This window comes from Accipiter gentilis, chromosome 20 (genome assembly GCF_929443795.1).
Source record: "Accipiter gentilis chromosome 20, bAccGen1.1, whole genome shotgun sequence".
Lineage (NCBI taxonomy): Eukaryota > Metazoa > Chordata > Aves > Accipitriformes > Accipitridae > Astur > Astur gentilis.
Genome location: NC_064899.1, coordinates 107,512 through 121,259, shown reverse-complemented (window position 1 = coordinate 121,259; position 13,748 = coordinate 107,512). Strand labels below are relative to the sequence as shown.

The following is a 13,748-nucleotide window of genomic DNA, read 5'->3' as shown; positions in this document are numbered from 1 at the left end:
TCGAGGCCCTGTGGAACAGAGAAGGTGGTTTGCCAGTGTTCTTACTGCTGTTGCAGACATTGTTTCAGTGGATTGAAAGTGGCACGTTCCAAGTACCTTTTCCTACCATTGCTGCGTATATTTTTTTTTTTTAATCCAGAAGAATGTTTCTGTACTTCCCTTCCCTATAGGTAGGTGCATGTTGATTTACATTGCATGCTATTGCAGTGTTCTTAGTCTACCAGTTACAGATTACTCCTTTCAGTTCTTGTGCATTTATGAATGCGTACCTACCTATATTCCTACTAAACTCACATTTATTCAGACATGATATGCAACTGCTACGGAAGTCAGCTATTGTGCTAGTTATGGTGTTTGCCCCGTCAGTTGTTTTACTATCTAATAAGTACCTGATGACAGAGAAGGGGAGTGTCAGAAAATAGACAAGTCAGGCTTTATATTAGAAATGGTTTTCATAAGATTTAAGAGAACCCAGGTTTGGCATAAGGATTTACATACCGCTCCCGGTGTTCTGTTGGGCTGACGTTTTGCAAGAAGCTGAGGTGTTTAACTTTCAAAAGCTGTTTATATAAATTGGCTTACCTATGAGTACTCTCCTTCAGCTGTGTGTAACGAAGAAATAAATGTGTGCATATCTAGACATGTGCGTATGCAGATATAATTGTAAGTGCACAGCTGGGGATGATGCTTGTGTTTGAGGGTACAAATACGGAGAGGGACAGTAGTGGGGAAAGAAGAACCTTTGAAGATAGTCTAGTGTTGCTCTCATTCTAGAGGTGAATGATCAACTTTCTGTACCATTCTTGACAAATGCTTGCATAATTTATTCTTAAACATTTCCTGTAATTATTACTACTGTTGCAAAGATTACCACATACCCTAAGTTTTTCAGGTTGTAATTTAAGCCCCATGATTCCGTGTAACTGTGTGCAGTGGATGTACACAAAAGTTCTTCCTTATAGCTACCTTTTAGAGTTTAAACATTGTTATTTCTCTTCAGTATTGCCCTTTCCAGGTTAAGCAGCTGTTTTTCAATTTATGCTTTGAAGTCAGACTTCTGTACATCGTTGAGCACCCTCTTGGACTTACTGTAGACCCTCACCAGTTATACTACACCCTTCTTGAAAAGCAGTACATCATCTGGAGGGTTCAGCAGCTAATCCGTGCAAATGTAGCGCTGCAGAAGTAATGCTTGGATGTACTAACTCCAGTGTGATGTGTGACGAGGAGTCACTGGGCCTTCTGATTAGCAAGAAACGGTACATAAGAACTAGGTGACAGAAATAGGACACGAAGCTGGCATCCTGGTCTTCAAGCTTACAGTGCAGCTCCGTGGGCTTTGGCTGACTAAAGAAGAGCATGAGGCACAGGAGAGAACTGCTGCTGGATCTTAGTGAAAGATGGTAATTCATTTGGAGAGACGTTTTCAAAGCCAGGAATTCAAGTCGGGTGCCCGATTCCAGATTGCCTGTGAAATCACTGTGTACTGCCCTCGCTTGTCTAACTTTGTGTTGTATATTGTCTAGCAGCTTTTCTTTCAAAGTTAACAAAGCTACACTTGTATGATAGGTGATGGAATGATCTCATAATAATAGGCAAAATCCAAGTCACAGAAAATGCCAGCATTTGAAAGAGAGCCCTGATAAATTGCTAGTGCCTTATACCACTGCCACTTAGCAGGCCTTCCATGTTAGAGCTGTCTTAATCATTGATGCTGTTTCCTCAGACTTGGAGCCGTAATATCTTCTTCTTGTTTCAGGGAATGTTATGAAGTTGCTGATGGCACTGCCTTAGCCCTTTGGCTAAGAAGAAGAGCAAATAATTTGTGGATTATCCGTATAAGCAGCAGCCAAAGAGCATTCTCTTCGAATCAATAGGGAAGAAAGCTGCTGCACTGGTTTGTCTGGGTTCCCTCATACCGAAGGTCTTTCTCACATTTATTGATCCTTTTACATTTTGCAATTTGTTCAGGGTCAGTTGATGACCGGAGCGAACTGTCATGTCTTTGAAAAGTGCTTGTAACTGTGAAAAGTGGTTTGTTGACTTCCTCACGTGATAAGCAGACATTGAAGAAATTGCATGTTGCTCATCTCTTAAGTCAGAGACAGGAATTAGATAGATACTGTGTTACTAGAAAATAAAATACAACTGGGCCCCTTGAGACAGAAATGTAGTGATGAAATCGTGTAATATTATCACAGAGACATAGTGACTGTTTTCTCAACTAACAAACAGATCCTAGGTAAAAATAATGTTTGTTCCAGGTAATTCTGATCAGTCTCCCGAGGCAGTGGATATGCTTTGCAAATGAGAAAAAGTGGACCTAAATACTTTTTTCTTCCCCAGTTCAAAATGGGCACGGCAGAGCCTCTATAGTTTTCAAATTGGTAGCAGCTCCTTCGCCTGCTTGTTAGCAGACAGAGCAGAACCTGTACTTTCTCCTGTATGGCTCTTGAAAGGAACTTGGTTGAACTCCTTTGCTTGTTGGAAAAAGAAGTGGGATGTTGGATCAAGTGCAACTGTAGCAAATACTGACCTTCCTGAAACTATTTAGAATTTTCATGTGTTGATACTCATTAGAAAAAAACAAAACTTGAAAAAAATCCTATACGGATTAAGCTATAAGATTGTTTTCAGGGGGGAATAAAAAAAAAAAAAAAAAAAAAGGAAAACTAAATGGAACATAGTTTTAGAGAAAGTAACTTTCATAGCACTTTGAGGTAACATAGCTGTCTGTAAACAGGATGTTTAAGGAAAAGAGACTCGGTCTCTTTATGATTCTTTCTGTGTCCTTCTAAATGAAAAGTCTGACTGTGTGAACCCTGGTTATCTGTGTTACGGAAAACTGATGTGCTTTGCAAGCTGAGATTCTTCTGAAACAGAGGAAAGTAGGAGAGACATGGTCTTGTGGTTTGGGTTACTATCATGTAATTTACACAGACTGTGTAACAGCCAAATCTTTTTGTGATTTAAAAACTTGATTTAACTGCATAAAGGAAGAATGGTCCTCATGAAGAGTTTCTTGTGTTCATGCACATTGTCAGTGATTTACCGCTGAGAGAAGTCCTAGCAATTGTAAACAACTAGATAATTCATCAGAACATCACACATAAATATATCTCAAATAATTTTTATATCACAGCTAGTCTAATGCATTAACTTTTTATCTGTGGAGCTCTTCCGTAATAATTTACTTCTCATTTTATGGGATAGGCAATGAAAGAATTTCTTGAACTATCTAGAAGAAAACATTGGATGAGAAAAGAGGAGAGACAGAATGGGTTTTGAGGTGTCGATGCAGTATTACAGATTGTGTTGCCATTCATAGAGGAGAAGACTACTTTGGTTATGATACCAAAAGATTTCTCTTCCACATCTGTAAGCTACACTAATTATTTTACGCTTAGAAGCTTAAAAGATCCTGAGAAGGTAATTTCAACCTCTTAATAAAGGCTACATGGCTAACATGATATCATTTCCCTTGTGTGGTTTAGGTTAACACGTATCTTTCTCAGTGAAAACTGTTGAATTAAGAGTTTTATTTTCACATATCCTGGGTATCAGAAATTATAAGACTACGTAAATTGTCGGAGGTTTCAGTTTGCAAGTCTACTGAAGCTTTTAAATGCCTGATTAATGTTTAAGTGCAGAAGAAACCCTACTGAATTCAGGTGGGACCGTATTTCTGTGAAGCAGCACATCTGGTTTTAGTACCCCCCCATGCACCTTTGTACCCTCACGTACCCTCCCAACTATGTCTGTGTCTCCCCCATGCACACCCCCATCTCCTACTCCAGCCCCCCCCCCTTCACCCACACGAGTTTTTAACTCACGCGAGTTGTTTCCCCCTGCACCCCCTGCTCTCCTATCTCCTGCCCTGCCTCCCTCCTTTCCCTCCTCCATATTCCACACCCCGCACCCCGCATCATCCGTCGTTAAACCAGGACACGAGGTGAGTTGCAAGCCCTGCCTGGCTAATGCTGGAGGCTCTCTGTGTTCCTCCTGCCATATCGACGGGCCGTCCTTGTTCTTCATCTCCGCTTTATAGCGAGCGCCTCTCGCTCTGTAAGCGGCAGTACTGGGGCCGTGTTGCAGGCGGCAGAGGGCAATTGTGACGCTTGCTGGCAGGAGCGGCAAGGAGTGTGGAGCCACGCTCCTGTAGGGAGCAAAGATGGCACCTCGAGGGCTCTATGGTCCTCTGCTGAGGACATCTAATATCCCGACAGGCCTCTTTGCTTTCCCTGCTTCACGTCTGATTACTTTGCACGCCGGAGGGCAGGGCGGTAAGTAACACCGTGCAGCGTCTCTTCGATAAGAGACGAGCCCCGCGCAAGGAGCCTTGCGTGTGTGCAGGATTAGGAGAGCAGCATTCTGATAGCACGGAGGTGCCCACCCCGACTGAGCCCCAGGGTCGCCGGGGTATCGCTCGCCTGCAGGTGGGCCGCTCGCATCTGGTGCGCTGGGCCGTGGCCTTTCCTGCCGAACAGAGCTGCCCCTCTGGCACGAAGCAGCTTTGGGTCTCTTGTGGCCTGCCTTCAGGCTGTCATCTGAACCAGGCGTTATTTTTTGTTGTAAATCTCTCGCCAGCGTCTGCTGACTGGCTGCTGTCACTCCCGCAACCCTGATGCCACATGCAGAGGGATACAGCAGTCCCTGGGGCTTGCTCCAGGGGACACCCCCCATACCCCCCCCCCCCCCATTTGCAGGTTCCCTGTGCTGCTTCTCCTCTCTAGATAATGGGGTGGGGGGGCAGGGACAGAAGCGGCCGCCCGAATTGTCTGTTCCTTGCACTTGACTGCTGTAAACGGTCCAGCCCCTCGGGTGCTTGTGGGCAAAGTGCGGTACTGCAGCCCAGCGTTCGCGCGCCGGCTCTGAGCCCTCCGGCGCGCCGTTGTACGGCCGGCGGCGCGCATGCGCGGTCCCCGGGAGCAGCGTGGCGGCGCGCAGGGTGCGGGTGTCGGCGGCAGCGGGCGAGCGCCGGGACCGCGGGTGAGGCGAGCGATCCCCTCCGGCGGGGGCGGCGGCGGGGGCGGTGGGTGCCTCCTGCCCGCTGGCCGGCCGGGGCCGGTGGGACGGGAAGCTGCGAAGCGGCCGCTGCGGCAGGCTCCCGGTCCGCCGGAGGCGAGCCGGGCCAGGGCAGTGCCGGGCAGGTCCCCGAGGGCCGACAGAAGGGAAGAGGGGACGGAGGCGGGCACCCCCCAGGCGCGGTCAGCGGGCGCCTCCCCGAGTCGCCGGAGCTCCCCCGGCGCCTTCCCCCGGCCCTGCTCGGCCCATGCGGCTGCCCCCAGCTGCAGCCCCTCCCCTGAAGCCTGTGCTGCAGCCGCAGGCAGCCCCCGAGCCCTGTTGTGAGGGCGGCAAGCTGGCCCTCCGGTGTTCTCGAGTCTCCCTTAACGCGAGTGCCGTTAGCAGCGGCGCGGGGAAGGAGCGGCGTCCGTCCGTGGAAGCCCCTGCGGACGGAGGGGCTCCGGCCGGGGCGGAGCTGCGGTAATAACGGTCACTGCTGCCTCTTTCCCTCTGCCAGAGGCCACGCCGTGAGCGCGGCTGTCCATTCGTCCCCGGGGATGCCGCTGACTGCAGCAGCCTCAGGCTCGCGTGGGCTGTCTCTGCCTGGCCTCCCTCTCCTCGCAGCACTGGAGCACAGAGGGACAGGCGGAGTGCTTACTGGCTGCGGACAGGAGCTGCTGAAGCTGGAGAGGCCACAGAAAGGTAAAGAAGAAGAAACGGAAGGCCATCTGGCTGGCAGCTGCCTCCTGCTGCAGGCCAGAGAGACCCTGCCTCTGTGGGTGTGGGAGGATCCCTCCTCGTAGTCCACAGCAGGTCAGACTGCCAGGGTCTGTATGCGTGACCAGCAGCGCGGTACGGCCACGTAGTGAGCGAGCGAGCGAGGCTACGTGTCTAGGAGGCCTCATCTCGTAAGAGCTGCGAGGGACTCGCGTGTTCTGTTATGCGGAGGACAGCCAAGCGACTGGAGTTACAGAAGAGGAAGGGAGGAGAGAAGGAGAAAGAAGCGGCTGAACTGGCAAAGTCTCCTGGCAGCGCCGAGAACAAGAGCTGCGGTGAGCCCCGGGCCCTCGGGGCCCCGTCTCCCCTCTTCAGCGTTCTGGTCCCTCCCTCCCCTGGTCCCCTCTCTTTCCCACACCCCTGCCTTTTTTTTTTTTTTTTTTCTCCTCCTTTCCTCCCTTGTACCTCTGATACTGAAAAGCCGGTCGAAGAAACTCCCTAAGACTCATTTTGGAGTTTTAGAAAGCGGGCATTCTTCATTGCAGCGCTGGATGCACGGGGGATAGTTCCACCTGGCGTGCATGCCACAGCTTTAGCACAAACAGGTTATATAGAATAACTAATTGCTTATTAATCAGATTAGCATATGTATACATAAAAACGACGGCAACCGATTATCATAGCACTGCCTACATCCGATCACGCGCAATGAAGGATCCATTTGAGACGAAGGGGTGCTTTTGCGACCACCGACCCATTTGAAGTTCTTGCTGGCTGTCCTCAAAGTCTTTATTCTTGTCCTTGTTCTTTGATCTTGAAGCTTAACGCAGTTTCAATCACATGTGGTCAGTTTCAGCATTGTTCTCATTTAGCTTACAGGGGAACATCTAGTCATAAGAGCAAAGAACTGCAAAACTTAGGAGTACCTACCTCTGCTAGTTAATTGCTTGGCTATACTTTTGTCTATTGTTTCAGTCGTAGCGTTAGTATAAGGTTTCTAATAATTATTTACCAAATCTCACTTTTACAGTCACCTAGCAGCAAACCACAGCTGGTACAAAGTATTAAAACCATCCAAATATTTAGATGTGCCATACAGAACGTATGGAAATATGCTATCAGAGGTGTCCGAGGGGCTGGGGGAGCGCCGGGGGGCGCCCCGAGCCCCGGAGCAGACTCACTGGCAGGACTCGATAGGCGCGCGACTGACTGAATAGACGCTGGCCGGCCGTCCCCTTTGCCCTCCGGGCTGCGTTTGCGCTCCCTCTGCACGGGGCGAGGGGCTGTGAGGGACCCCAGGGGAGGAGGAGGTGAGGCGCTGGGGGGGGCGGGCCGTGCCCCCCCTGTTCCTGCTGGGCTCCAGCTGTTGCAAATATTCTGGTAAAGAAATCAACATTTAATCACATAGGAGAGTTAGGTTTGATTAAGAAGTAAAATTGTGAAGCATAACGTATAGGATTGTTAAGTTTGAAACGTAGCCATAGAAACTTTAGGAGCTGTGTTATGCGTGACGCTAGGAACCGTAATATTGTTAAAGTTTGAAACAGCTAACCCTAGAGACCTCACCAGGAAGTTACTGTTTTTTCTGCATGCTGTTTCAGGAAACTAAGGAAACCGTCATGGACACCAGTTTCCTGCTTGGAAGCCCCCTTACCCTTCCCATCTCGATTTGAGTATCGACGATGCCAGTCAGCAGAGCCAAGTGTCGCTGACCAATGATTGGTTTTAACTAAGAATATTGATAAGGCTATATAATCACAGGACCGATCATTACAAAGGTTAAATTTAAGAACGAGCATAGTATGCGTTTTTACGGAAGGAGCTTAGGAACAATGACCTGGCGGGAAAAGTCTGTAAAAACTAACGGATTTTGATACTAAGTGGGACACGCCTTTGGAGGAGCGATCCCCCGTGTCCCCAGCACTGCGAAAAACAAAGTGCCTGCTTCTTAACTTCACGTTGGTGTTAAGGAGTTTTATTCTGGATTTCGGTAACGGTTTTGGTGACCCAGATGGGACCTTGCGAGTGAGACTGGACGAGATCGAGCGTCGATCGAACTCCAGCCGGCACCGAGGTATTGTCGGGGAGAACCGTCACCCTTGACACGCAAAGCTCCTCGCAGTGTTCCCTGGAAAAAAGGTAAGGCGCTGCTTCTTTGGAATTTGTTTGGAAAGCCTGCCCGTGAGGTGCGGCGAAAGCTTTGCAGGGTTGGGGCTTGGAGGGTACCCGTCTGGAGTGGAAGCCTAGGCGTCTGCCCGTAAGTCATAAGCGGAAGCTATTGCTGGGTTGGACTTTGTGTATTATTTGGGACAGCTGTCGTTTGCATTTGTTTGGTATTTAGTATTTGAATGTATATAAGTATAATGGCATTAGCAAAATTGTTTAAGAATAAGAGTGCAGGAAATAGAACTGCTGATGAAAAGTTGCCAGAATCATCACCGTTGGGATGTTTATTGGCACATTGGGGTGAATTGCAGGAAAAGTGGTAAACAAACAGAACTTTGAGTTATAATACTATATTGCAATTACTGCTGTTTTGTAGGAGAGAGAGTAAATGGAATAAAGTACCACAAGTAGATTTGTTCTTTTTAAGTGAACGTATCTGACGGGGACCGGAGGGGAGTCTCCCAGCAGAACCTCTGGTTACAGCTAAACTGGGAGAACAGAAAATTGAATTTGAGTTGACACTAGAGTGACCTTTTCAGTTTTAAATACCTTGGAGGGAGAGTTAAGTTTTGAAGAAAGTGGTGGTGGTGGTGCAACAAGGAATGAGAAACTAGACCCTTCTTTAAATCTTTAACAATGAAATTAGGAAAGCAATGGGTCACTCAGCAGTTTTTGTATGTGCCAAATTCTCCTAAACTCCTGTTAAGGAGAGATCTATTTGAGAACTTAGAGGCAGAAATTAAATTTAAAAATTGAGAGATTAAAATTTTAATTCCAGAAACTACACGTATCGAAGCAGCGGCTTTGTTGTTAACAGGATGTTTACCGAAAGCAGAAGATTATACCAGTCCAAGTATAATGCTGTCATTCCAATCGTCTGGACTGGGAAGTTCCTGGTAAATCCAAAAAGCAGAACCTGTGAGAGTTGATTAAAGCCAGGATCGAATCCGGTAAGAATTAAACAATACCCCCCAAAACCAGAAAGTCGGAAAGGGTTAGTAATGGTAATACAAAAATTTTTAAGATACAAATTGTTAATAGAATGTGAATCCAGATATAACACCCCGATCTTGCCTGTTAAAAGGCTGATGAAAAAGACGACAGATTAGTTCAAGACCTCCTCAGAGCAATAAATCAAATGGTACAAGATATTCATCCGGTAGTGGCAAATCCTTATACTTTGTTAACAACCCTAATGGAGAAATGAGAATGGTTCACAGTGTTAGACCGAAAAGATGCCTTTTTCTGCATTCCCTTGGATCCCAGTAGTCAAGAGGTTTTTGCTTTGGAATGGGAAAATCCTGAGACTGGGAGAAAAACACCATATACGTGGATGGTCTTGCCTCAAGGCTTTAAGAATAGTCTTACCATTTTTGGAAATCAACTGGCACGAGAATTAGAGATTTGGAAGAAAGAAAATAATCAAGAAATCTTGCTGAAATATACGGATGATCTGTTAATTGTAGCTGAGATGGAAGAACAATGCACAAAGTTAACTGTTTTGAACTTTTTGGGAATCAGTAGATATCGAGTGTCAAAAGGAAAAAACCCAAATAACCGAAAGAAGAAACTTAAATTTGAGTTTTAAAATCCTAAAAGGACAGAGACAATTGGGAACTGAGAGAAAAGAGGCAATGTGTCGTCTCCCTGAACCTAAGACTAAAAAAAATTAATGACAAGCATTTCCGGGAATGGTTGAGTGGTGTCACCTGTAGATTATAAATTGTGGCTTGCTGGCCTGACCTTTATAGGAGCAGCTCAAAACCTCAAACGATGGATTGGACCGATGCCGAGAAAGCTACTTTCCAAGAATTGAAACAGGCTGTAATAGGGGTGCCAGCCCTAGCGTCTGCCAGATCTCACAAAAGACACTTGAAACTTTTTGCTCGTGAAAGAAGAGGTAGAGCTCTGGGTATCCTGGCCCAATATTTAGGGCCAAGTGGGCGAGCTGTGGCCTACTTCTCGAAGCGATTAGATAGTGTGAGTCTGGGATGCTCTGGTCGTCCAAGAGCCGTCGCTGCAACTGTGCTACTGATCCAGGAAGCTCCTAAGTTCACCTGAGGACAAAGGATTACTGTACGTTTCCCATATGATAACTGTTGTGCTAAAACGGAAAGGGGGGCACTGGTTATCCCCTAGCAGAATGCTGAAATACCAAGTGGTGTTGTTGCTGGAACATGATGATGTTTACCTAAAAACTACTACCGCCGTTAACCCTGTTGCGTTTTCAACAACTGACCAAGTTAAAGGAGAATTGGAACATGACTGCTTGCAGGCAATCGAAAGAGTTTACTCCAGCTGACTGGATCTCTGAGATGTGCCACTAGAAGAAACAGATTGGGAACTGTATGCTGACGGAAGCGGTTCCATCTGTGAAGGAAAACGTTTATCGAGATAGACAATAACTACTGAGGAGGTAATTGCGTTGCCAACTTTGCCTTCGATGATATCTGCCCAAAAGGCTGAATTGATAGCTCTTACTCGAGCTCTGGAACTAAGTCAAGGAAGGCGAGTCAACACTTGGACAGACTCAAAGTATGCTTTTGGAGTAGTACGTGTGCATGGGAGCGATACGGGGAGAAAGAGGACCGTTATCTGCACCAGGAACCACCGTTCAGCACGCAGAACAAATACTGAAATTGTTAGAGACCATTCAAAACCCAACAGCAGTCACGATAATGCACTGTAAAGCACATCAGTTAGGTAAGACCAGTCCTAACGCAGGTAACCAACTGGCTGATAAAGCTGCTAAAGAGCCTGCAGAAAAAGGCATCCTAGCACTAGTTCCAGAGAAAGGTATAAAATTGCCTAAAGAAACTCCAAATTATAATGAAAAAGATGAAGAATTAATTATTAGATTGCAGGCTAACAAAATGAAACAGGATAGGCTGTAACACCGACAGGTCGAATAATAGTCCCACCCACAATAATAAGAGAAATTGCCCCATTGAACATCACAAAGTATACTGGGAAACAGAAAGTGAAATATGACAAAGATTGTTTAAACAATTATAAGCGGACGTGAAATGTGTATGTAAAATTATCCCCGAATCAGTAATAAGATCATCTTTGGGATTATTAAATAAGGAAATTTTTTAGAAGAATATTAGCAAGTTGATTTTATAGAATTGCCTTGAAAATAAGGATATATCCTAGTTTTAGTTGATATCTTTACTGGGTGGCCCAAGGCTTTCCCTTGTCGCACCAACAAAGCAAGGGAAGTAGTCAAAGTCTTGCTCAAAGAGATAATACCAAAATATGGGGTGCCTGTAAGAATGCCATCTGACAATGGCCCTCATTTTATAGCAAAGATTATGAGACAAGTTGAGCAAAGTATTATCTATGGATTGAGACTATCACACCCCACATAGACCACAAGCAAGTGTGGGGGGGGAGAGAGAGAGAATGAACTATATCCTTAAGCAACAGTCGAGTAAAATTTGTCAGGAAACCTCACTCCTCACATGGGTCAAAGCGTTACCCGTGGCTCTATTAAGAATCAGAGTATAGCCAGAAGAGAAAGAAAAGTCAAGTCTTTATGAAATGTTGTATGAAAGACCATATCAAGAGTCCTGTGTTCTGAGTATCTTGAGTGCCTTTGGAGATATGTTTTTAAAAGGTGTTATGATTTCTTTAAGCAATTCTTTTCGAGAACTTTGTCAGTATGTCTCCACAGCTGGACCCTTAGAATTGGACGTAGCAGCGCATCCCTTCCGACCAGGAGATTGAATATATATAAAACCACCGAGAAGTGGAAAGGACCGTGTCGAGTCATTTTAACAACACTTGTAGCAGTAAAGGTCTGGGAGAAGCACCTTGGCTTCATTATTCGAGAATAAAGAAAGCACCCAACAAGAAACTGGAAGTCTAAAGAAACTGGCCCTTTAAAACGGAAAATCTATAAGTAAGTTTCACGTTATCTATTTGGGAAAACAGTTGTGTAAAGTTTATAATGTTGGGGTTGCTATTAGGAATATTGCCGAGGGCAATAATCTTTCTGTGTGTTTAGAGGGTGTATGTATTTTTTTTGAGAGGTTCTAACATGAGATAAACAAAATGAAACAATTATTGTTTGAGCTATTCATCTTGATATTAACCGTTTTTGTCATTTCGATTAAAAAAAATAATCTAGTTTTGTAACTGATTCAAAGTTTTGTAAAGACACAAAATTTAACCTCAGTAACAGCCTGCCTTCCGATTCCAAAGTCAGATGAAAATCTAGTTCCGTGGAGAATACTGACATTGAATTTAACCAAAACTTGAGAAAAGAGGTAGAACAATGAGAATCATTTTAGCAGAGTAAATTGGATGGATTTAAAAGGCAATTATTTTTTTAAAATTTGAAAGAAGGAATTATAGCGTTGTGAATTATAACGTTACCAAACCATCCACCTCACGGACAAAAGAATTAATTTACTCGCCCTTCGGGAGAAACTTGTACAAGCACCCCTTGGGGCTCTCAGCTGCCAAAACCGTAGAGACAAGTGCAAAAAGGAACTTGGGATCATGTTTAAAATATAAAACGATGTTTAGAACTTACTGGAGTTCCAGGATCCTTGTTAGAGCCACCCAGAGTCGGGACCATCTGTGGAAATTTAGACCGGTTTAGACAACCAGAGAAACATCACACATCCTAAACAGAGCTGTATGAAAGTTTATACTTGCAGCTCCTCTGACCCCAAACTCCCAAGACTTTCTCTAGTAGCTAAAGCTCTAAGATGGGGGTGTATTTGTAGAAAGGATAATAATACTTCACATGATCTTTGGTCCCCTCTTAATAACGGGGAAAATTTAGCTTGGAGTTGACTGCATTAAAGGACAGGTGAAAAGTTCAGGGTTAACTGCTTGGGTGACTAGTGATGCTATATGATCCACTCACCTTTTCATGAAGGAGAAAAGCAAATCGTGGTCTTTAGACTTAATAACTCTATCCTCTCTCTGGAAGAAATCTCCCCTGTGGCCTCGCTCGCTGGTGGACCTGGGGAAATCGAAAAGATGATACCTGGCAATCGCCAAGTCTTAGAACTAAAATAAGATGGGTATTAAAATCTGTATTTTGACCCCAGTTAACACCTCTTCCACATCAGATGACTCTTGACATCTTTCACTCAATCAAGGCAGTGCCTGCTGCTTCACTTCACCTTGGTGTTGAGGGGTTTGGTTCCGGATTTCGGTACCACAGCTGCGGGCCGGGGCTGGAGGAGCCGCAGGTGCGGGCAGTGAGAGGCTGATGGCGACGCCCCCTCCCTGGCAAGGGGAGGGGCTGCCGGGGGAGGGGCCGCCGGGAGCCCAGGCAGGAGCAGAGCTGAGCAGTGACCGGGCTGCGGCTGCCCCGAGGGAGAAGGTGAGCGGGGCCGGGCGCCCCTCGGAGCGCGAACGTCGGAGGCGGGGGTGGCCCGGGGGAGGTGGGGGCGCCGAGGCCAGGGGGGAGCCCTGGGGGCTCACAGAGCGGCTGAGAGAACGTGCGCGCGGGGGTGGGGGGGGGGCGCTGACAGGGCGGCTGAGAGAACGTGCGCGCGGGGGTGGGGGGCGGGGCACTGACAGGGCGGCTGAGAGAACGTGCACGCGGGGGTGGGGGGCAGGGCACTGACAGGGCGGCTGAGAGAACATGCGCGCGGCAGGGGTGGGGGGGTCGCGCTGACAGGGCGGCTAAGAGAACGGGCGCGCGGGGGTGTGGGGGGGCGCTGACAGGGCGGCTGAGAGAACGGGCGCACGGGGGTGGGGGTGCTGACAGGGCGGCTGAGAGAACGTGCGCGCGGGGGGGCTCACCGTGGCGGGGCTGCGCAATCGGCCGGCGGGTCCCGGGGAAAACCCCGAGGAGGACGGCGGGGTCCCTGTCGGACGCACGGAGCGGCAGCGGG

General features: G+C 47.1%; 2 long non-coding RNA genes across 2 annotated transcripts in view; one reads left to right on the top strand and one right to left on the bottom strand.

Annotated features, from left to right (window-relative positions):
* Positions 1 to 13,748, top strand: part of LOC126048738 (uncharacterized) — a 28,142-nt gene that overhangs the window by 1,951 nt on the left and 12,443 nt on the right. The gene's annotated exons all lie outside the window — the stretch shown is intronic.
* LOC126048739 (uncharacterized) lies at positions 6,230 to 13,165 on the bottom strand. Its single transcript, XR_007508972.1, has 2 exons — positions 12,767 to 13,165; positions 6,230 to 7,098 (listed from the first exon to the last, which is right to left on the bottom strand). It is a non-coding gene; the product is annotated as an uncharacterized LOC126048739 (long non-coding RNA).